The sequence below is a fragment of the Cyprinus carpio genome, chromosome A4 (genome assembly GCF_018340385.1).
Source record: "Cyprinus carpio isolate SPL01 chromosome A4, ASM1834038v1, whole genome shotgun sequence".
NCBI lineage: Eukaryota > Metazoa > Chordata > Actinopteri > Cypriniformes > Cyprinidae > Cyprinus > Cyprinus carpio.
In genome coordinates, this window is record NC_056575.1 from 15426566 (window position 1) to 15448962 (window position 22397).

The 22397-nt window shown below is 37.5% G+C and overlaps 1 pseudogene; it reads left to right on the forward strand.

Moving 5' to 3' along the window:
- Nucleotides 1–908: 908 nt before the first annotated feature.
- LOC109064695 overlaps nucleotides 909–22397 on the forward strand; it is a 98762-nt pseudogene continuing 77273 nt past the window's right edge.

Genomic DNA, 22397 nt, shown 5'->3' on the forward strand with positions numbered 1-22397 from the left:
TGGTGGAAAATATGGAGGGGAGATGAGAAGGTGGGGTTACGGTCACTCATGAAGGCTTTTGAGGATAAATAAATGCTGTTTTTTACTCACACAGGGTCCAATTATTTGAGACATAGAATTTGTGGGAGAATTTTGGAAACCTTGTGTGAAAAAACACAATTGTCATTATTTCTTCTGTTTACTGCCCCTAATGGTGCAGAAGTACACTCTTCAGGAAACTGATTTGATGGTCCTGCTTGATTCAGCACCATGGACAGCAGCCTTTAAAAAAAATCACATTGTGCTCACATTGTGAATATATGCTTAATTATTTGGATTTATAAAACTGAAACCCAGCCACACATGCACCAAAATACTCACCATTGCACAAAACTAAAATGCTTCATTTTATTGATTACACATACAGTGTGTACTCAAAGTGTACTTAGTGTTTCACATACACGTGTGTACTTACTTATGTACTTAGTGTGTACTAGTTTACTGCCCCACACAACCTCAATACTGAATTAATCATTACACATCCACCTTTCACTCTTTTGATGTGAAAGTACATAACAGACTTGTTCTTGTGTATTTGTGGGAAGTGTAATAATCGATTTTTTTTTAAAATAGTCACAGCACTGCTGTAAGATTTTAACATGTACATGTCTCAAATGCGTGTAGCATTGTTTTTTTCTTCTCCATTTAGTTTGTCTAAGTTCCATTATTCTATTGGATATTCATGCAACTCAGCAGTTTTAATGTGTGTGAAAGAGGAGAAAAGTCAAATCAGCCTTTCTGAATATGTCGCTGTTTAATTAAATGTGATTTAACTGAACATAAGATTTAGACGGAATTACTAGACTGAATTTCTGAGAGAGCGAGAGAGAGAGAGAGAGAGAGAGAGAGAGAGAGAGAGAGAGAGAGAGAGAGAGAGAGAGAGAGATTACGCATGAGAAAGAGACAGAAACAGGGATGGGGATGGAGGCAGAAATGAACAGAGCGAAGAGAGATTCACAACACTCTCGCGATTGATAAGAAAACAGGTGCTGGACCTTCATCCACATCAGACTGATATAAGAGCAGAAATGGATATGCGGTAGGACTCGATGAGCTCCAGCATCTGACCGAAAGAACTTCTGATTCACGCGAATCTAGTCTCGAGGTCATCGATCATCAGTTCATTTCATTCGTTTCGCGGGATCTTCGCTGTATTTTTCGCCTTTATATCATTCCGCCGGCTTATCCTCTGCAGTTTGAAGCTGCACCGCATGAACAGAGGCTGATCATGAATATAAAACACATCAGATTCGTCTTATAATGGGGATCGAGGACGCGAGCATGAGGAACGGACGGGCTCTGTCCGATCAGTGGGCCGACAGCGTGGTTGTCCGGCCCCGGACGACCGAACAGCACATCACGGTGAATAAGAGACTTGTGCTGGGCTTCGCCATCTCCATCCTCACCCTCATCGTAGTCACGGCCATCGCAATAACGCTCAGCGTCAGCTTCGAGAGATGCGCCGCGGAGACCAGCGGGGTTCTGGCAGCGAACGGCTCCAGCAACAGTAAGTGGAAAAAGTCCCGGGACGGGAACATCAGTCACAGAGACTCAGAGGACGAACAGCAGCCCTGGAGACACCTGCGCTTACCGGCCACCCTGCGCCCGCGCCACTACGACCTCCGACTGTCCGTGTACATGGAGAACTTCACCTTTTCCGGCGAGGTGAACATTGAGTTTGAATGCGTCCACTCCACGAAGTTCATCGTGCTGCACACGGACCGGCTGGAGGTGGAGAAGGTGCTGGTGTATTCGGACAGTAAGAAAGCGGGCGTCATGAGGATCCAGCGCCGCTTCCACTACCAGCCCAAGCAGGTGTATGTGATCGCGCTGCACAGAGAGATGAAGCCCCTCAGAACTTACAAGATCAACATCACTTTTCACGCGCTCATTGAGCACGAGCTTCTGGGCTTCTTCCGCAGCTCGTACGTGCTGAATGGAGAAAGAAGGTAAAAACGCTTCAGTGTCCGAATCAAACTCTCTCAGATGTTGTTAAAATATTCTGCTGTCATAATGAGAACTGCTGATGCTGCCTGACGTCTATATGCGCAATTAAGCACTTTTTTGGCTAATTAATTATCCCACAGAAATGCACAATGGTAACCAAACTATAAAACTATAATACATGAATATGGGATCTCATTCAAACAGTGTAGAAGTTATAAGAATTCTACTGTCACCACTGAGTTACCACAGTATTTACTTAGTAAGTTTATTAACTTTGGTATTATACTAAAAATGGTTTTAATAAGAATATTTTGAAGGGAGAATAAGAATAAGTACAGACTTCTATAATGATCACAGTGAATATTCATTTTTGTGAGATTCATGTGTCAGTGTATGTAAATCATGTTATGTTGATGCTGCCTGACATTAATAAGATGTTTATCTGCATCTTAGTACAATGCCAACAAGCCTCGTTTTGTAATTATCTTTTGTAATTATTCTTCTGACTAGTATTTACCATGGTTTACATCAAAATCTAATAGTTTCAGTAGTAATGTTCCCTACTTCAAAACCATAATTAATGACTGGGATCTTCTTATATAAATGGTGGTTAATAGCAATAGATGCCATTGTGTTTTTGTTAAAAATCTGTTTGCCATGGTAAGTTTTGTGAGGCAGGCTTTAATTGACTGGTGTTCTCACAAATGTTTCTTAACAATGTATTGTCACAGTGACACGTGATGTCTAGATGTCAGAGTGTCAGTAAAGGGTCAAGTACATCATGGAGGTGATATGTTTTATAAACACAACTGCCAAGACCAAAAAATTGGCCGTTTTCCAAATATTATTACAGCATGTGTCAAAAGAAACAAGATATAATCCATGGTTCTTTATTCATTACATTAACAGCTTCAAATCCAGGTTACGGTTCACCTATTACTCCATGTCTAAAATTACTGTCTGCATGTAATTTTTATGTCTCTGTCTCAGACGGTCGCTGTTTAGGGAAGTCAGAGTTCACACAGATCTGAATGAATGCTGGTCAAACCTCAGGGTACTGAAATCACAACTGTCTCTAATGCAGCATTATCTTAACTATTTATGGCATTGTTACCATAATGCATCAATATATAAGAGATTAGACAGTTAGATTAAGGTGTTCAGTTCAAATGGGCCAATGTTTAAACTAAGAGAATTCATTTTCATGTTTGAAAACCATTAGATTACCCAATATCATATTATTCAGCTCTTTAAGATGAGCCTTTGATTATCAGAAGCTCATATGTGCAAGGATTACTGTGTCTTACACCTGTTTACAGCCTCATATTCAGAGTGATTCCAGTAAGACAGCACTGAATATCTGTTTCTTGTTTTCTGGCTTCTGACTCATTGTCCTCTGAGGGAAAATGGCTTATGTTTGAATCTTTGCCCCAGGTTTTCCTGCATTTGAGACATGTTTAAACCTTGTTTTACCCTGCAGGCATCACTTTCATGGACACACTTCATGAACCTTTTTTCCATTCACCAGTTGCTTTTCTGTGTTTGCAATAACTGCTGGACCTTCTTTCTGTAGATAAAACAGCAAGTAAAGGCCTCAGTGTAACGAATCTTTATCAAACCCATTTTTTTTTTTTTTTTATATAATGTTCATAATGTAAGTTCCATTGAAGCGCAGCTTTGAGATAAATCTAGCATGCTGATGTTCAGAGTCCTGCCACAGTTCTGCGCTCCACAGGCTGTGAAGATCATTGAGTTTAGTGTAATCAGCGCCTGCTGGCTGTTCGTATATATTTGTGAACACTGAACGGCAGGGATCTCGCAGAATTGAGAAAATACCCGTGTTTATGCAGTTAGATGTTGGCACATGAACCGTGTTGTTAGTTCACTTCAAACCGACATCTGGTCGTAGAAAACCCTCCTCCCCCGTCTGCTGGTGATGCTGTGGGTGGCCAAAGCCATTTTGAGGTTTGAGTCTGGCTTTGGTATCCATTAATGCAGCTTTCTGGAATGCAGCTCACTGCTTTTCCTGCTATCTAACTTTACATATACTAGAACATTTCCATGGCTGTTTATGATCCAGACTCTGATATTCAGACTTAGATGTGATTCCAATGTGTTAAATGTGTCTAAATGTAGATTAATAGTGATTCACTTATAATACACCAATCCAACTGCAAAAAAGGTCAGTTTGACAGCTTTTTATTATTTCCTTGTCATCTAAATTGGTTCACGCGGTCAATTTGTTGACTGTCACAGATGGGTTTATTGTTTACAGCTGTGACAGATATATCATTATTTCTGTGTAGTAATTCTGGTATGATTTATGATATGTTGGCATTTGATGTCATTTAGTTGCCGTGGTTCAAAAAACTGTATCAGTTTTGTCCATCTTCACATTAGGAAGCTCATTAGTGAGATAAAAATGCACAGCGATGAGTTCAGGGATGGCAGTCAGAGCTAATTTGAATTCAGGAAAGTCATGTGACAACCAATTTAATGAAGTTGAGGTGAAACGAATTTTCACTGCAGACTCCTAGGCTACATATATTGCATATAATGTTCCCAAGATGATTTTTTTTCATCTCACATCTCTCTCATGTTCTTATTCCTGGTGTTATTCTGCAGGTTTCTCGCAGTGACGCAGTTCTCACCGACTCACGCTAGAAAGGCCTTCCCGTGTTTCGACGAGCCCATCTATAAAGCCACATTCAGAGTGAGTCTGAAACACGAGAGCTCGTATCAGTCGCTGTCCAACATGCCAGTGGAGGCCTCAACGTCTGAAGAAGACGGATGGGTGACCAACCATTTCTCCAGGACGCCCCGCATGTCGACGTACTATCTTGCCTGGGCTGTGTGCAACTTCACCTACAGAGAAGCAGTTGCAGACAATGGAGTTGTGGTGAGTCACATTGTAGGCTCCCCAAAACTCAAAGTTAGAAACAGTAAACAGAGATTTTATTATTCCAGAACTCTTTATACAGCTTTTTAAAAGATTTTAAGGCATCATAGATGCTTTTCCAGAAGGTATTTTGCCTTTAAGATGCATCATTTTCCAAATTTTAAAGCAGCCTCTGTATGTTTCAGAGTGAAGACAATACCAGAATGCATTGCGCAGAGTTCAGTAATAAAGTCAATCCAAAATAGCCAATAAGCTGAGAGAAATCAATATATACTTACAAAATATACACTACCCAAAGTTTGGGGTCAGTATTTTTTTTTTTTTTTTTTTGGAAAGATATCAAAACTTTTATTTTCAAGGAAGCTTTAAATTGGTCAAAAAAAAAAAAATAAAAAATAAAAATAATAGTAAAGGCATTTATAATGTTACATAAGTTTAATAATTCAAATAAATGCTGTTCTTTTGAATTTTCTATTCATCAAAGAATCCCCAAAAAAAAAATGTATCATGGTTTCCAGAAAAACATTAAGCAGCACAACGGTTTTCAACATCAATAATAATAAGACATGTTTCTTGAGAAGCAAATCAGCATATTAAATGATTTCTGAAGGATCACGTGACAATGACGACTGGAGTAATGATGCTGAAAATTCTGCTTTTTTTATTACCCAGTATTTGTGTGTTCTATGTATTATGTTCGTTAGTGTATTAAATAGCTAGCAACATGCTAACATCATAGTCTATTGCAGAGGTTCTCAAGTCTGGACCTCGATATCCACGTTCTTGCAGAGTTCATCTCTAACCCTAATCAAACACTCCTCAACGAGTTAATCAAGGTCTTCAGGATTACTTGAAAGTTTCTGGCAGGTGACTTTGATCAAGGTTGGAGCTAAACTCTGCAGGAATGTGGACCTCAAGGGCCATAGTTAAGAACACCTGGTCTATTGATATTAATGGTGAGATGAGTCTCATATGTAAAGAGCTGCTGTTTACCTACTGTAGGTTTCATCTCATTTAGGATGGTCCCTTAAAAAGGGAGCTGCCAAGAGAGTTTTGGAACAGAGTTTTGAACTTGCTCACAGTGGATATCTTTATATGAAGCTTACTATAAGTTTATTTAGTCAATACATAATGATTACACAGTGGATATACTGTAAATGGAAAGGATTGTCTCCAATAACATTAGTCCAGTGTCTACAAAGCCATATAATTGCTTTTAAAAGGATAATAGTCATATCTGAAGCTGGTGTCTTTTTTTGCTTACGTCCAGGATTTTGTTCATGACAAACTCTTCAAGGCTTTATCTGTCATGTATGAACATGTTTTATGTGAAGTTTTGCCATTAAGATAATGTTCGCTGTATCACTTTCATCACATGCACTTAAATGTTTTTTTTTGGCACTGAGTCCTCACAGTCTAAGCAGCATCATCTGTCTGCCAACAGAGAGACTTGGTTTATGGGCCTTGTTACTGATATCTCGTTCAGTTAAAGCCCTGTTGTCATATTAGACACTTCCTGACGGCTTCCTCAGTGGTTCCTGCTGTGTGCCCTTAGCCAGCCTCCTCCTCATATTAGTGTAATTAATCTGATCTGCTTCAGCATGACCGCGCTCTCCTTTATATCACTGCTGACTGTAGTGTGTGCTTTTTTCTGGGGAGGGGGCTACCCTGCCACTTATACCCACATTGCGGCTTGTAGTGGTTCGCTAGCATCCGCCATCAATCACATTAAAGTGGCAGGGTAGCCCCCTTGCAATTTTGATGTTCAGGGTGCAGCAGTTGGTGGGCCATAATATTTTTTTACAGTTTTTAAGGTTATAGATGAGGGGTCTCATGCCCAAATTACCTGATCCAGTGGTGTTCTCCATTGGTGGGCAGTTGAACAGTTTTACTTTGGGTTTTTACAACAATGTATTTTAACTATATGCATTTATTGCCGTAGTTATACAGTTAGTGATGCATTCGACTCATCTGTTCCTCAAATACAGCATAATGCTCTGCATGAACATAACCAATTTGCATGGGTGGAGAAAAATCAGTATCCAGTAATTTTATAGCCTAACGTGGTTCCATCCATTTTTTTCCATTAATTCTTGGTGGACAGAACCGCATTTCGCTTGTTTTGCTTGTGTATTGTTTCTGCTTGCTTATGGATTCTCCTTTTATCTTTTAAGTTTATTAATTTGTTTTTGCTTATGTATTGTTTGTTTGAATGTTGGTTTTGTTTGTTTAATGGTTGCATTTGGGTTTTTGTTCTGTTTGATATTGGCTTTGTTTTGATCTTTTTTTTGTTTTTATATTTTTTTGTTTTTTTTTTTTGGGTTTTTTTCTTGATTGTTTTTTGTTTTTGTTTTTTTGCTCTGTTTATTTATTGATTCTGTTTAGTCTTGTATTTGTTTGTTTAATGGTTTTGTTTTGATTTTTGTTTTGTTAGAGAGTACTTTTCTCTGTCTCTCTTTTCACTTGGGTATTGTTTATTGGGTTTGTTTATTAGTTCTGTATGTTAAATGATTTCATTAGTTTCCTTAGATAAAGGTTCTCTTTGATATTTTCGTGTGCTTGGGTGTTTGGTATATTTGTTTATTCATTCTGTTTGTAAATTAGTTCTGTTTGTTAATTGGTTCTGTTTGGGTGTTGAGCAGCTCATTCAGTTTGATGGGAATTTAAGTGGTTCAGCTCATTAGTTTAGAGGTGCTTCGTTTGGCTACAGTCTTAATCCCTCACAAAATCTACTCCATTAACATGAACATAACTGCTAATTGTTTTGGTTGTTCTACTATAAAATCAGATTGTAACTTGAATGCTCCATTAAGACTAGTAGTAAAAATTTTGAATTAATTTAGTTTAACTGTTATGTTCCATACCTCACTTTATGTTCCGTTATGACCAAACCATTTCAGATACAACCCTTGTATGTTCTGCAATCTCTTGTAATGATGTCTAACCAAGAGAAAAATGTATTTCCTGAACCAGACAGTAAATGATTGTGCCGTCTGTGGCCCGCTCTCCAAAATGATTTGAAGTCTGAGCTTAGATCGTTTGTTTCATCATGGATCATTTCTCTTTACCAGCCTACAGGGTTTAGTAAACCTGCTGCTGTGTGTGAATAATGCTGAGTCTGCCTCATCACACACATTTGTTTTGGTGAACATGACCTCTGTTTTACCTATATTGACCACTGGACTCTCTCTAGTGTGTCACATATTAAAATTTGACCCTCAGCCCCTTCAGAGTCATGATTTCTGACACACACACACACACACACACACACACACACACACACACACACACACACACACACTCACACTGAACAGAGTTCCCCTTTTTGATCAGGTTTAAATTTTACTTTGGTGTCTCATATTACTTAAAGTGCTAAAATAAGATAAATTAATTAATTAATTAATTTAAAAAAGCATATTTCATTCATAACACTGTAGCAGCCATTATTAAGTCCACTGGTTTAGTGTCAGTCAGTTTTATTTATCTTTTCATTAAAATGTTCTTGTAATATCAAAATTCAACACCACTATACTAAATTTGCTCTTTACATATTCATGACATTACTCAGCCTGATCAAAAAGTATGTTTAGTGCATTTAATGGACAAAAGTGTGATTTTAGCTTTAGGAAACAAATGCCTTGAAATGTCTATGTAGGTTTCAAATTAAAAATACCGGCATTAATGTCCATCTTGATCCAGGCTGATTTCAGTTCAATTTAATTTATGCTGGTTTGGTTCTGATTAAGCTGTTAAACCAGTCTAACTGGTCTACACAACACAAGCTGGTGACTAGCTAGACTAGCTAGGAATCAATTAATGTAAAACTAGAAGAACAATTTCACATAATGTATCATTTTTATAGCACAGTTTACTCTGGACATTTAGAGAAATGTAAAGCGCCTGAAATATCCCTCACATACAGACGTATATAGAATAATAACTCAACAGGGCTGAGTTTCCCAAAAACTTCGTGGCTGCATTAGGTTAAGATTTCAATAAACGAGCGTGTAGCCTACTACAATTACGAGCCATTCTATAAGGTGACATTTCAGCACTTGACAAACGGATAGCGACTCCTAAGTAGCACTTAAAGCATGGCTACGTGCAACTGTGTTAAGTGCATTTTTGGGAAACGCACATGAAACAATAACGAACGTTCGTAAAATTACTTGTAGAAAACGCTAAGATCAATCGTTATTGGGAAACCCGGCCCAGGTTGTGAATATCAAGTCCAGTGCTGAATGTGTTGACTAAAGCTTCATCTTTTCAGCAGAAAGAGCTTGTTAGCGGATCAGTGTTGAGCAGCCGCTCATGGAGAGACTCTCTATTAAAGTTCAATTAACCCCATTTAAGTCTCTGTCAAGCTGCCTTCAACAAAACCAAACAAACAAACAAATGAAGCAGTCAACACTGGAGTCGGATTGAACAATCTTCACACCGGCTGATTAATGAAGCATCTCTTGATTGTCAACTCGACTGCTTTGTCTAATTACAGGTTGTTTTAAAATCACATTGATTTGACTGAGCTTTGAATCATTTCCACAGCCCTGAGTGCCGCCCATTCATCTTTATATCAGACATAGAGCTGATCGATACGGCAGCAACATGTGAGATAAACAACGCATAATTCAATGTGTATTGCTGCCAGGCTCTGAAACAAAGCCTTTCCTGCTGCTTGTTTTGCACTGTAACTCTGTTAGTGTAGGAGGACATTCATTCTGACTAGATGGATGCCCGTTCAGAAAGCCGTGCCGTGAATCAGCCTTTGGCTAAAAGAGTCCAAGATCATTTTTACTGTGGGAATACATTTCCCACAGAGCCACACCTCACTCACTTTCTCTTTCACACTTGTTCTCTCTTCCTCCTTCTCACAAACAGAATAAAGAATCTTGCAATAATGCACATGCTTTGTCTTTGCTTTTTCATTGCAATCTAATTTATTTCCAAGGACACATGTCTAAAATGCTGTTTTATTAAACAGCTGGTTTACAATTGATGGAAAAATCAGATTTTAAACAAATATATGGAGGAGGTTTTCAGCAGCTACAGTCCAATAACATTAAGGTTTATGAAAGTGCAGCCAGTTCATTTAAAGTGCTTTAACTCCAGTAGAAACAGCTGCCTGTTCTTTCAGTGGCCTTGGTTCTTGAAGTATATGTTTTTTTTTTCACCAGTCTATAAGGATTTGAATGAGTTGTTCAATAAAAGATTAAGCCATGTATCAAACCAACCAGCTCTGAGGTGAATCAAAAAATTACAAACTTTGATTTCAACAAAACAGGTATTAAAACTGTCTAGTAAGTAATAGTAAGGTAGTTGTTAAGTTTAGGTATGGGGTAGAATTAAGGCTTCTAAAATATGGTCATGAAGAATATGGCATTAATATGTGCTTAATAGTACTAATAATCTATAACAGCCAATATGCTAACAATTTTCCATGCAAAAGTGATTTTGATTGTTGGATATCTCTTCAGGGTATTATGGGTAGTGTAGTTTTTCATTGGAAATTCTGTAATTAGAGCAACTGAATGCTGAAGCTCATCTTCCTGTTGTCTGTAAAGACAATTTAATTTTTTTGATTTTTTTCTTTTGGAGTAGGTGACAGTAATACTGTACTTCTTAATGCCTCGCAGAGTGGATGAGGGGTGGAAAAAAGTACACTTGAAAGACAAATGCAAAATTCAAGCCAGATGAAAGCATTCGGCTGATATATTCACCGGGGATTACTCTTGGAACTTAATCTTTCAAGTCCAAAACAATTGTCCTTAAGGGAATTCAAGTTAGGAATAAACCCAGAGCCGTAGAGTTCCAGGAGTTCATTCAGCTCCTGAAACAGTTTGACTTTTATTCTCTCTCTTCTTATGTTGCGTTGTTTTAGATTCGGCTGTACGCCAGACCTGACGCCATCCAGAGTGGATCAGGGGACTACGCTCTGCACATCACCAAGAGACTTCTGCAGTTTTACCAGGATTACTTCAAAGTCAAATATTCCCTCCCTAAATTAGGTAAGATGGGCGGTGAAATGTCTCTGCTTTGTCTGGCTTCAGTGATGCTTTTGAAACAGGCAATAACTGTTCTTCTCATGGGAAACAGAGTGATTTTTCATTGTTCCATTTGTAGCTACTGCCAGTCGGTTCTGTGTGACTTCCTGTTTCGTGCTTGTGTAGAGGTGAAAGAGTGTCAGTAGCAACTCAGTTCTTACGTTTATTGATCCTAAAAGCATTTTAGGCAGTTTGTGGTTGTGCTTTGTCTAGGGAATTAGATGACACACCACGTGTGTGGTGTTAAAGTGTGTATTTGTCACTGTATTGATGTGTGTGCTACTGTATGCAGTTTGAAGTGTGAGTGTGCTTGTGCCGGACTGGCTCACATCAGACTCTCTCTGTGCCAGTGTTTGTGTAGTGGTAAATTTCACTCCATTGGGTTCCTGTCAGTTCTCTGTATTCATTTGAATATAGCCATCAATCTCTCTGGGCTCTCTGGTCTGTCTGTCACTTTCCTGCCCCGCCTGCTCACTTCCTCTGTAAATGTGTGTTTGTGCATTTGCATCTACAGTAAGTGTGTATTTGAGTGTGCATGTAATATTTCATTACTCTCTTAAACGCTCTCTAGGAAGCATTTGCTCTGTTTGCTAATTGGGTTAAGACCGACCCCAACACAGAACATTTAAATCCTTTACTTTCAAAATTACTTTCATTCTCATTTTCACCTCCTGGTAAATCCAGCTTAAGCCATTATCTGTGTTATGGAACATGGCAGTCAGTTTGCTAGTTTGCAGCAACTAATGACCGTTTAACATGTTCAAAAACACAGTGGCCAGCTTAAGCTTGATTTTCCAGTAGGTTTAAGCTTTAAATCAAAGTAAATCTGTAATTAAATCTTAAATATTTAGTGGTAGTGAGGAAAATGTAGCACTCTTGGTAATGTTAGTATGTGTTCCCTTGTGAAAAAGAAGTGTGCTTCAAATCTTAAAAGTATTTGTAAACAAAATGTTCTTGCAGATAATATATATTATGAAACATGCAAGTATATATTTTAAAAAAAGTACACTTTGTAATAATGTCAAATTAAAAGTGTTATTTTAAAGTACATTTTAAATCAGCGTTTTAATTTTTTTTTTTCATGGTTTAAAGATGTATACTTATTTAGATACATACTACATACTAAAGCACATGAAAGTACTTTCATTATAAGTAAACGTATATTACATATATAAGTAAATATAAAAGTTATTATAATTTTAGTTGCAGTGTATTTGATATGACTTTTAAAATATTTTAAATGTGCTAAATTGCAACTTCATCATTACAAATGTGGAATTATAATGTAAATTACATACAAATTTAAACAGAATTGACATTAAAGTATATTTCAGTTTACCATGAATGCTTGTCTGTACATTCGACAGTGCACTTTAACCGTATTTCAAAGACATTAAAAATAATCGTGAAATTTTATATAAAGATTCACTTAAGTCCCACTTAAGTGGGTCAAAACAGCAGTATAAAGTTTAGCAAATTCAATTTAATATAAATTTAAGTTAAAATACATTTTAATTTAATTGTAAAGAACATGCATTTGAGTGTATGAAAACATTATATTTAGTCCACAATAAGTTATTTGAAACTATGCTTAAGTGTTCTTCGATTACGCAAGCGTTATCATATGACATACTGGCTCAATAGTCTCTGGCCTTATGCTTCATACTGCTGGTATTCTGTGCAGGATATGTGATAACTTGTTTACATACAGTTTTATATCATGTGACCTACAGTCCACATCCGCATCCATTTATATCACTAAAGTGAAATAGGAAGCCGCTAATAGACGCTCAAATCTACACAGACGCAACGCTGTCACCTTCACTTCCAGGTCAAAAAGATGTCAATCAAAAACTCAGTAGCCAATGAGAACACACCACTGCTAGCCCCACCCCCACGAGGGAATTGTGTCAGAATGTTGAACGGAAATTTCAGAAGTGTAAACGGAAACTTCAGAAGCGTGAATGAAAACTTCAGAAGTATAAATGAAAACTCTAGAAGCACATTTGTCAGTATAGATCAGGGAAAGAAACAGGAGAAATAATTTAGCAAAGCATACAGCGTATTAAAAATGAAGTCAAAGATTTTTTGTGTGTTTTGTTTGTTTTTTTTGTGTTTAGTTTTGAACCATATTTTTTTAAGTTGTTTTTTTAATTTTTTTATTAATGTGTTATGTTAGTTTTTTTTCTTGCATGTGTTTTATTTATTTATTGTGCCACTAATGGGTCTTTTTCATTACTGCTGCTCTAGCGATTGACGTCCTGCAGGAATTCACAGAATCTTTTCAAACAAGCCAAAAACACTTTTAATGAGGCTGGAGATTTTCATGACCTTCATTTTGTCGCCTGCTAAAAAGATGATCACGTCTGGCTGTTAAAATGTCACGTCAAGGATGCTGCTTGTATAAAGAAACTGTTGGGTTTCAAACTGAGTTGGTGATCTTAAGATATTTTTGACACTGAGGGGTGAGGTGGGTTCAGTGTGAAGTGTGGCTTCATATGAGAAATGATGTGGACGTAATGAATGTGTCCGTTACGTAAAGGCACCATCTGTGTGTTGAGTGTTGGAGCAGTTGCAGCCCCTCTGGTCTCAAAACAGGGACATTCTGTTATTCCGCTCATGCAAAAGAGTAAAATACAGAGAAATGAAATCAGAGCATACAGGTTAAGGACAGATAGCATCTCAAGTCCTTGAAACACCTCACACAGATGTTTTAAAAGCTTGTTGCAGCAGTTGAAAGCATTTCCTCACACTCTGGTTCTTAAGGTTAATTAGACCTGAGAGATTTCAAGTCATTTGTTTTGCTGCTTTTTTGACTTAAAGTTATTTGTATCCATGGCTCTTGGCATGTGATCTGTCGCTAACGGCATAAAGATTTCTCTCAGATTGAGAAACGATGGCACAAAACACAACACGACTCATTCATTAAAGTGAACCATTGTTCACCCGTGGAATCTGAAGCAGAGTCCAGTTAGAGCAACTTAATCAGAGCCGTCATCTACTGTGACTGGCAAATGAGAGAAAAAAAAAAACACCAAACATGTTCTCTCTTTCTCTGTTCATCTCTTTCATTGACTCTCTCTCTTTCTCTCAGAGAGGGTGAAAAAGGGAATGACAGGAAAAAGATTCAAGGGATGATGTAAACCAGAGGAGAAAATGGACTTTGTTGGTTGGTAGCAGTTAATACATTAGTATGATGATCAGTAATCAGTTTCATGCTTTTGATGCAAAAGCTTCCAGAAAAGTCACATGCAGAATGATAATAAGATGAATGAAAGTCCATGAAGAATCAGAGCGGAGTGTGTTTGCATCCATAACACCCTTCATCCATTTAACTTTCATTACATCAACAAGTGTCCTCAGCTGTAAGAATCAAACTGTCTGATGCTTTTAGGAGTTGTTGTGAGGACACTCTTTAGCTCCTGCTGAATGGATAAATAAATAAATCAGCCATCCGTGAGCATTTGCAGCCACTTTCTTTTAGACATGTCACCCCCACAAATCTGTATGCTGTAAAAAAAAACAAAACACTTGACGGCTAATTCTAAGACTACTGTAAATTGAATCCTGCTGAAAACAAGAGCCTTTTCACCGTCTGGTGCTCAAACACTGAGTCAATTTGTATATCAAATGAGATGATGCACAGAGCAAGACGATAAAATGGACTCTTCAGACGGTAGTTGAAAATAAAGCTCTTTGAGTGAGCATTCAGCTATAGGGAACTGAAGAAATTCATCGAAAATACTAGCTTATATCGATTAATTGATATTGAACGGTATACATTTCTTAAATATTTAACTTGTATTTTAAACATATGTGCAATGATAAACACTTTGCATCCAGTTAAAGAGAAAACAGTTTCAATATAAAAATATATGTTTTGTATAAAAAATATAATTGATATTTTTTGGTGTTAAATATTACTTAATAAAAAACATGCTTCACTTGTAAAATTTACTTATTCTTATTTAAATTTTGACTTGACAACTGGTCTTTATGTGTCTGCTGTCAATATAATCTGTTTCTGTGAAAACTGTAATGGAGCACATCATCTGTTCTTCAAGAGAAAGAGACAGTGAGCATTTAGCATGTCCTTTGAGAGGGATGTGATCTTCCTTTTGAATGTGTGACAAATGTGGACAGATTAATCTCCCTTTGCTGTTAAAAGTGCTGAAAGGATCAGCAGGGTGTATGTGTATGTGTGTGTGTGTGTGTGTGTGTGTGTGTGTGTGTGTGTTTGTGTGATGAGCCGGACACTGGGAAGAGATCCAGTCCCTCTAATCAGACCAATCAAATCCCAGTGCTGTTCACTGCTCTGGCTGTCATTCCTTTGAACTTCTTGCATGTTGATCAAGCAACAACTTCCTCTTGGCTGAAGTGCATGTACCTAGAGATCGGATCACACACACGTGACCTTCAGATTTATTTGAACCCACTGCACGAAGGGAATGATGACATTTATCACATTCACCTTTGGGGCACTTCTACTTTATGAGATTACAGTGAGAACAGAGCATTCTGGGTCATTTTCTCAGTCTTGGGAGATCAGTGACAGTGCCAGAGCTGAGATCAAACTATGTGTATTAATCTGAGAGATTGAGATATTAAAGACTGACAGCACTGATGCTCACGTACAGCAGACACACTTTCAGTGCCACTTATAGAATATTTTCTGAGGTGAGTGATTGATTTTGATGTTGATGGGAAAGTTTTTTTTTTCAGTTTTGAATGAGTCCATTTCTTCACTCGTTTTAAAAGTTCAAGTCCTTTGCAAGGTCACTTTTCACTGTGCCGTTCCAGCTCTATTCTACACGTCATTGTTATTTATTAGCAATACAACTCTGGCACTGTCATTTCACTTTTAGTATTTCCTTCTCGCTGTTTCAGTGTCCCGAAAACATGACCCACGAAACCTACCCATCATCCATCAATACGTCATCAAAAATCTAAGCATAAGCTTCACTTTTTGCGTCTCGATCACTATCTCTGCCCGTCTCTCTTTGTGGATATTCTGGGTCTGGCCCTTAATACAAAAAAACCCAAGGATAATGGCAATCTCTTCTAGAATTTATTAAAGCTAATCATCAAGTTCAGACGAGGGGCGTTTTGAAAGCGACTCACCATCAGTGTGAAAGTGACGGTCGTAAAACTGAAGGGTATTTCACTAGAGATGAAAATTGAGGCACATTATAAAAGAATCACAAAGCTGCTGTATGTCTGATGAATGTTAACAGACGCCCTCCATCTCTTTTCTTTTACTGAGGAACGACCTACAGAGTGTTTACCAAGTGCTTCTCAAACCTGACCTTTGACTTTTGAAGTTCTTCTAAGGGTGTCTATGTTCAAAAATGAACTGCTTACTACATACTGTGCAGTATGGAATGCTATCTCTTGTTAAAACACACTGCATGTGAAGCAGAAAACATTATGCATCAATAAACGTTTGGTCACCAGAATAGGCCACAGATGTAGAAAATTGGTGTACAAGATATGTACTGCACACTGCAACAGTAGTATGAGTAGTATGGTAGTGTGCTGTTCTGAACATAGTCTGAATTGACTTTTCAAGAGAAGGAGGTTCAGATTCATTCATTTCAAAAGCATCTGTTATTGTAAAATGTGCCAGTATGATTGATGAGTTCATTTTGGTTATAGATTATCCTTATTGGAGCACAAAACCAAAATCTTCATCACAAGCATAAGAAATGTTAATTTCTTGATTCGTCTGGTATAAAAGGAGAAATCCAACCATTATTAACTCACTTTTCCTCACATGTTAATGAAAAACATCCCAGTGCAGACTGAGGCCTTTATATTTTTTTCCATTAACAGAGAACTTGTTCACAATGAAATAATATTAGTGTGTGTGTGAATCTCTCTGTGTGTGTGTGACGTGGGTTCTGCTTTATTTTGCTGTTTATTACAGAAAGTTATTAGATCACACAGGGTCACATGATCAAAGGAGACGCTTGACTGCTGCTCCTCAGGTGTCATGAATCACATGAGCTGTCGCATTCATTTTTGGAAGATGCTAATAAAAACATACAGGTGTCTGCAGCTGCTCTATTAATATTACATGAGTTTTGATTTGCATTTCAATATGAGTTAGAAGCCTTCATCATCTAGAACAACGAGAAGCAGTTGTTATTGAAAAACACATTTGTGAGAGTGTCATTAAATCTGTTCAAAAGTCTGGTGAGAAGTCTTTTTACATTTTAAGACATGACAGACACATTCCTGAAGCCTGAGGAATGTTGACTATAAATTATTTTATGATTTATTATTATTATTATTAAATTTATTTATAGGTATTTGTGTTATTTTATTTTTAGATGTGTCAACATTAATATAAAATTATTCTCCTACATGACATTTTATTTTGAATTATAATTATATGTATCTAAATATATTGAGACACGTTCAGTGAAAGTGTTATTTTATATTATACTTACTACTCAAATTAAAATTGACTATTTTTTGTCAATATGTGTGCATTTTAATGCACTAGGCATCATGTCTTAAGCAGCATGCTAATGTCAAACTCTGCTGGAATGAATGGACTCTCGTGTCTCTCATATTATAGTGCAGTATGAAGAGTGAACCAACATTTCCACAATGTTGCAATATGTATACATTTTTTATGTTCACATTTTTCTCACTTGTCATTTCTTGCGTTGAGTTCTTCGTTCTTGATTTTCTGCTTTCAGAGTTGCTGTGCCTGTTTTCAAGGAAACACAATGACCTTTAGTGTGTTTAATCACAGCTGTGTGTGTTTTTCGACCTGCTTGAGGAATGATGAAAGCTGGAGCTGTATTTCACTCTTTCTGCTGAGTCGAGGTCTTGCTTTGTTTTAAAGCTGAAGGCGATGTCACAGACCTCGTGTCTCTTCATCTATCAGCCTCTTTCTGAAATCTACAGTCCTCTGGTCTCTATCGATTCTGCCCATCATTTCAGCTCTCCTCCTGCTGAGACTCAAACCTGAAGCTGAAGCAGAGATGGAGATTCAGAACAGCAAGGAGGAACTCTGCTGTTTCCTTTAAAAAGATTACAAAGGAAGTTTGCTGATGGTCGAGGGATTCAGACATCAGATTATACTGAAAAAAATACAGCAGGGGAACACGGCTGTGATGTTGTGATGCCAGTTGAGTTTGGTGTCCCGTGTAATCTTTTCCCCGAGTGTGAGCGTCTTTCCCATAATCCTCAGCTACGACTAGGACTGATATATTCTGGCCGTGCTGCAGGTGTGCTGAAGCTGCTGATCAGTTGCTTTCTAACACATCTGTATCACTATCGCCTTCAAGGTGAGATCAGGATCAAATAATTCTTATCCTCCTGAACAGGCCATAGAGCAGCATGAGTTTTCATGCTAGTTCAGACCAGTTTATGCTGGTTAGTGTTGGTCAATTTCTGTTCATGATGTTAAATTGGTAAAGCTGTTTAATCAGTCAAATTCTTGCTGGATAAACAAGTTGACATACGTCTTAATTGTCACACCAGCATCCAAAATATGACATATGTTTGGTGACATATAGTTAATCTTTTTTTTACAGTAATTAAAAAGTACTATATATTTTTTTACAAAGGTACCATGGTATTCTTTGAAGGATGTGCAAGTGACCTGAAACCCTGGTATATGGTAATACTTCAATACCATGATAAATATGTTGTAGAGAAGTACTATGGTACTGCACTATGGTGGTATTACCACCTCTTTCTGTTTTCTTTCTGTATCGATGTTTATAGTACCACCACAAAAATTTCAGGAAAGGAAGGAGGAAATAAAATGAGATGTATTGACTTCACACTAAAGAGCACTACTGAGTGTGTGTTAATGATATTGACCTCACTGCTAAACACAAATGAGTCTCACGCTGTCAGGGCTCAGGGTTCTATCTTCACTCCAGACTTCTGCCGTTGTAAGCAGTTTTACATTGTGTGTGTGTGTGTGGTGGTCAAAGTGTTTGAAGTTTAGTTTCACTCACTTTTGTGTTTGATTGCAGGATCCCGTCTTCATTCCTATTACAGGATTTAATTCAGCCTCAGTTTGTGCTGTAGATCAGAGTCATTTTTCTGAGAAAGTAGCGCTGTCACTGGTTTAGTCAGAGCTGCGCTGGAGCCTCATTCATCACCTGTGACACGGCTGGCGGCTCGTGCTGATTGGACGTTTAGGATCAACTGTACAGAGAAAGAGAGAAAAAAGAAATATATAATATACAGAGAGCTGTGCCTTTTATAAATCCTTCATTTATCCATCAGATTCACATCTACCCATCATAGGTGGAAGCTGTAGTTTAATGGCCATCTGTCAGTTTATGCTGATTTATGAAGCTCCATGGAAATGATAGAAGATGATGGTATTTAAGTATTTATGGCCTCTTTAAATGGTTTTAAGGATAAAGCCCCTCAGACGGACAGTGATGCTGCTGAAGAGGGATTTGAGGGGCTAAGTGAGAAGAGCAAAGTGAAAAACTCAAGAATCCTTCAGATCACCAATAGCAGAAGTGTCTGATTTTATAATGCGGATTAGATCTGGACAAACTGGCCCCTAGAGGACTGTTCAATAAAGTGTAATGTAATCCTATAATTGGATTGATTATGACAGAGAGGAGACGGACCATCCGGCCGCCAGGCGAAATGTCAAGCTTGCCGTCAGACTGTAGGAGCACAAAACACAAATAAATGCAACTGCATTCTTCTTTAGACTAATTAAATAAAAGAAATGCAAAAGTGAATTTACCATTTTTTAGGTTGATGAGTCAATGATAAACAAGAGTGTCTACAATAAAAAAAGGAAAATTTAAAACAATCATCTGGTTAATGTGTTGAATTTGCATCACCATCCATGTTTCAAATAATGCACAGTTAAGATGTTTAATTAAATGTGTCCACCCTTTTTTGTGTAATTTTGCATTGATTCACTCCATTGTCTAAGATTTCTTCACACAACATATGTCATCTTTTGCTGATATCAGCTGAAAAGTGTTAAAGGACACATGCTCCGCTTCTAAACTCCAGAGTTTCAGACGTGTTGATGTGAGTTTGATGCGGCTGTAATATGGTGCTTCAGAGATGAACCAGATCAGCAGAAGCTTTTAATTAGTCTGGGTTTGAGAGTAATTATCACACTCCTCTCAATCTCTGTTCATTGTCTGAAGTTTTTCCTTGAGATCTGAGGTGGGTTGGAGTCTGGAGTGATGTTACTGATTTCAATCACATCTGATTTACTGCAAATATGCCATGAAGTGAGAGTTTGAGCAATAACATAATCAGCTCTACTGTCTCGTCTAGACTGGTTTTATTTGCCCCACTGATTAAAACTTCATGAACACTCACATTCTTCAAACAAGCAATATTTAGGTGGACATTTTCAATTGAGAGAGCGTTTAGTGAGGGATTTTCTGTGCAAAGCACTTTTTCTGTTTAACAAGATTCCTCCTCGCTGAGTTTGTTCCTCTGGCTTTTTTCCTCAGGGTGTGTTAGGTCGATTCTTTTATAAACTGATTAAAAAATTGCAGTTTCTCTTACAACAGTCTCTCACTGCACAGTATGTGCAAGTCACATCCAGTTTTATTTATCTTACTAATTTCTGCTTTAGTAGGGTTTTCATCTTCCTTACTGAAATATCCTGTATTTTAGACTGAGCTCCCAGCTGAACTTTGAATCTAGTTTAGTGTGACAGATCGCTTGATTAGATGTTGGCTTATGCTGAACATATTGTATTATTCAGGCTGTAAAGGGTGCCATGATTGATGCTTTTGTGCTAGTTTAGATCTGGGATGCACGAGTAGAGATGAATAGAGAAGCATGAGGTCAAATCAAATGGGTCATAATAATTCAAACCTATTATGTGTGCTTGTATATATTTATTTTTGTATATGTATTTATATATAGTATTATTTTCTTTTGGACAATATTACAAGTGGAGATTAGTGCAAAAATTAATGTCTACAGAAATGTACTTTATGACCCTTAAATATCAAACAAATTCATCCACAGAGCTCACTGTGTGAAATGTGGGTTAATAGAAAAATGAACATAAACAAACTAAAATAGATGTGGGCTGTTGTGTCCTTGCCATCACCCCTGTGCATGTGTGTGTGTTTTGCCTGGACACAAAATGCTGCATACATGTGCAATTAAGAGTGTTTATTTTGTGTGTACATGTGTATGCATGTGTTTGAGCAGTGCGTGTGTGTGTGTGCATATGAGCAGAATCAATGTGGTAAATCCCACATAAGCGACAGTCATTCTGGCCTCATCTGTTGCTGTGTGGTGATGTAACAGCGTCCAGGGAGCTGCGGACCGCCATCGGAAGAAAGAGAGAGAGAGACAATAGTGCAGGATGAAGAATGATAGAGGGGTAAAGAGCAGGAATATTTGGAGCTGAATCAGGAATGGATGGGTGGATGAGGTGAAAGAGCTCTGGTCCGGTGAGCGAGGAAGACTGTCTTTATGTTTTAATTGTCTCGACCCCGAGAGGGCAAATGGCCGGCTGGGCTGGAAGGCCTTGACCAATCACAGTGCTCTGTCAGCCAGTGGCTGCGGCCTGAGGCTACAGTGGCTAAATCTATAACACACTGCTATAAAAAGCACATCACACACACTGAGCTCTGACAAAACAATGAGAGAGCACACGGACACTCCTGCTGACCATGCTGTCATCCTCCCATTTCTTACTCAAAAGAGACAAGTACTGATAAGACAAGGTTCAGCAAACTGCACTGTTAAAAGTATGAAACTGTGAACTAAAATTAAGGTTTGATTTGAATGAAATGCTTTGAAGTGCTAATGAGACACTTAAGAGAAAGATTTGAAGGGGAATTCATGTCTAATTGGCTGTGGTTGATTTGAAGGGTTGATTGGTTGTTGGACTCATTACTTTGCAAGATTACTTTGCAAAATGTATATAATTGGGTGTGTAAAAATATATATAATATGGTATATATATATATATATATATATATATATATATATATATATATATATATATATACATATATATATATATAAAATGTATATACATTTTATTTAGTATTATGACAATTACAAAACAATTATGTGTTGCATTTATTAAATTATATATAACTCTCTCTCTAAAAAAAAAAAAAAAAATTGTAAAGTGACTATTACGTTTTGAATATGGATATTTTTCTTACAAAAACATATCGATTCACTACAGGAGCCCTTTGTTCACCCCCCAGAGCCGTGTGAGACCCTTTTTTATTATGGATGGGCACTTTTTATTTCACTTCTTTTGGACTGATGCACTGCAACACCCGCTAAGTGCCATTAAACAGCTTGAAAGATTAAAGACCATTTTTAATATAACTCCGACTGCATTCATCTGAAAGAAGAAAGTCATATACACATAGGATGACTTGAGGGTGAGTAATTTATGGGCTAACTTAAATTTTTGGCTGATCTAACCCTTTAAGGGCTGAAGCGTCAACACATTTGTTGAAAGTGCTCAG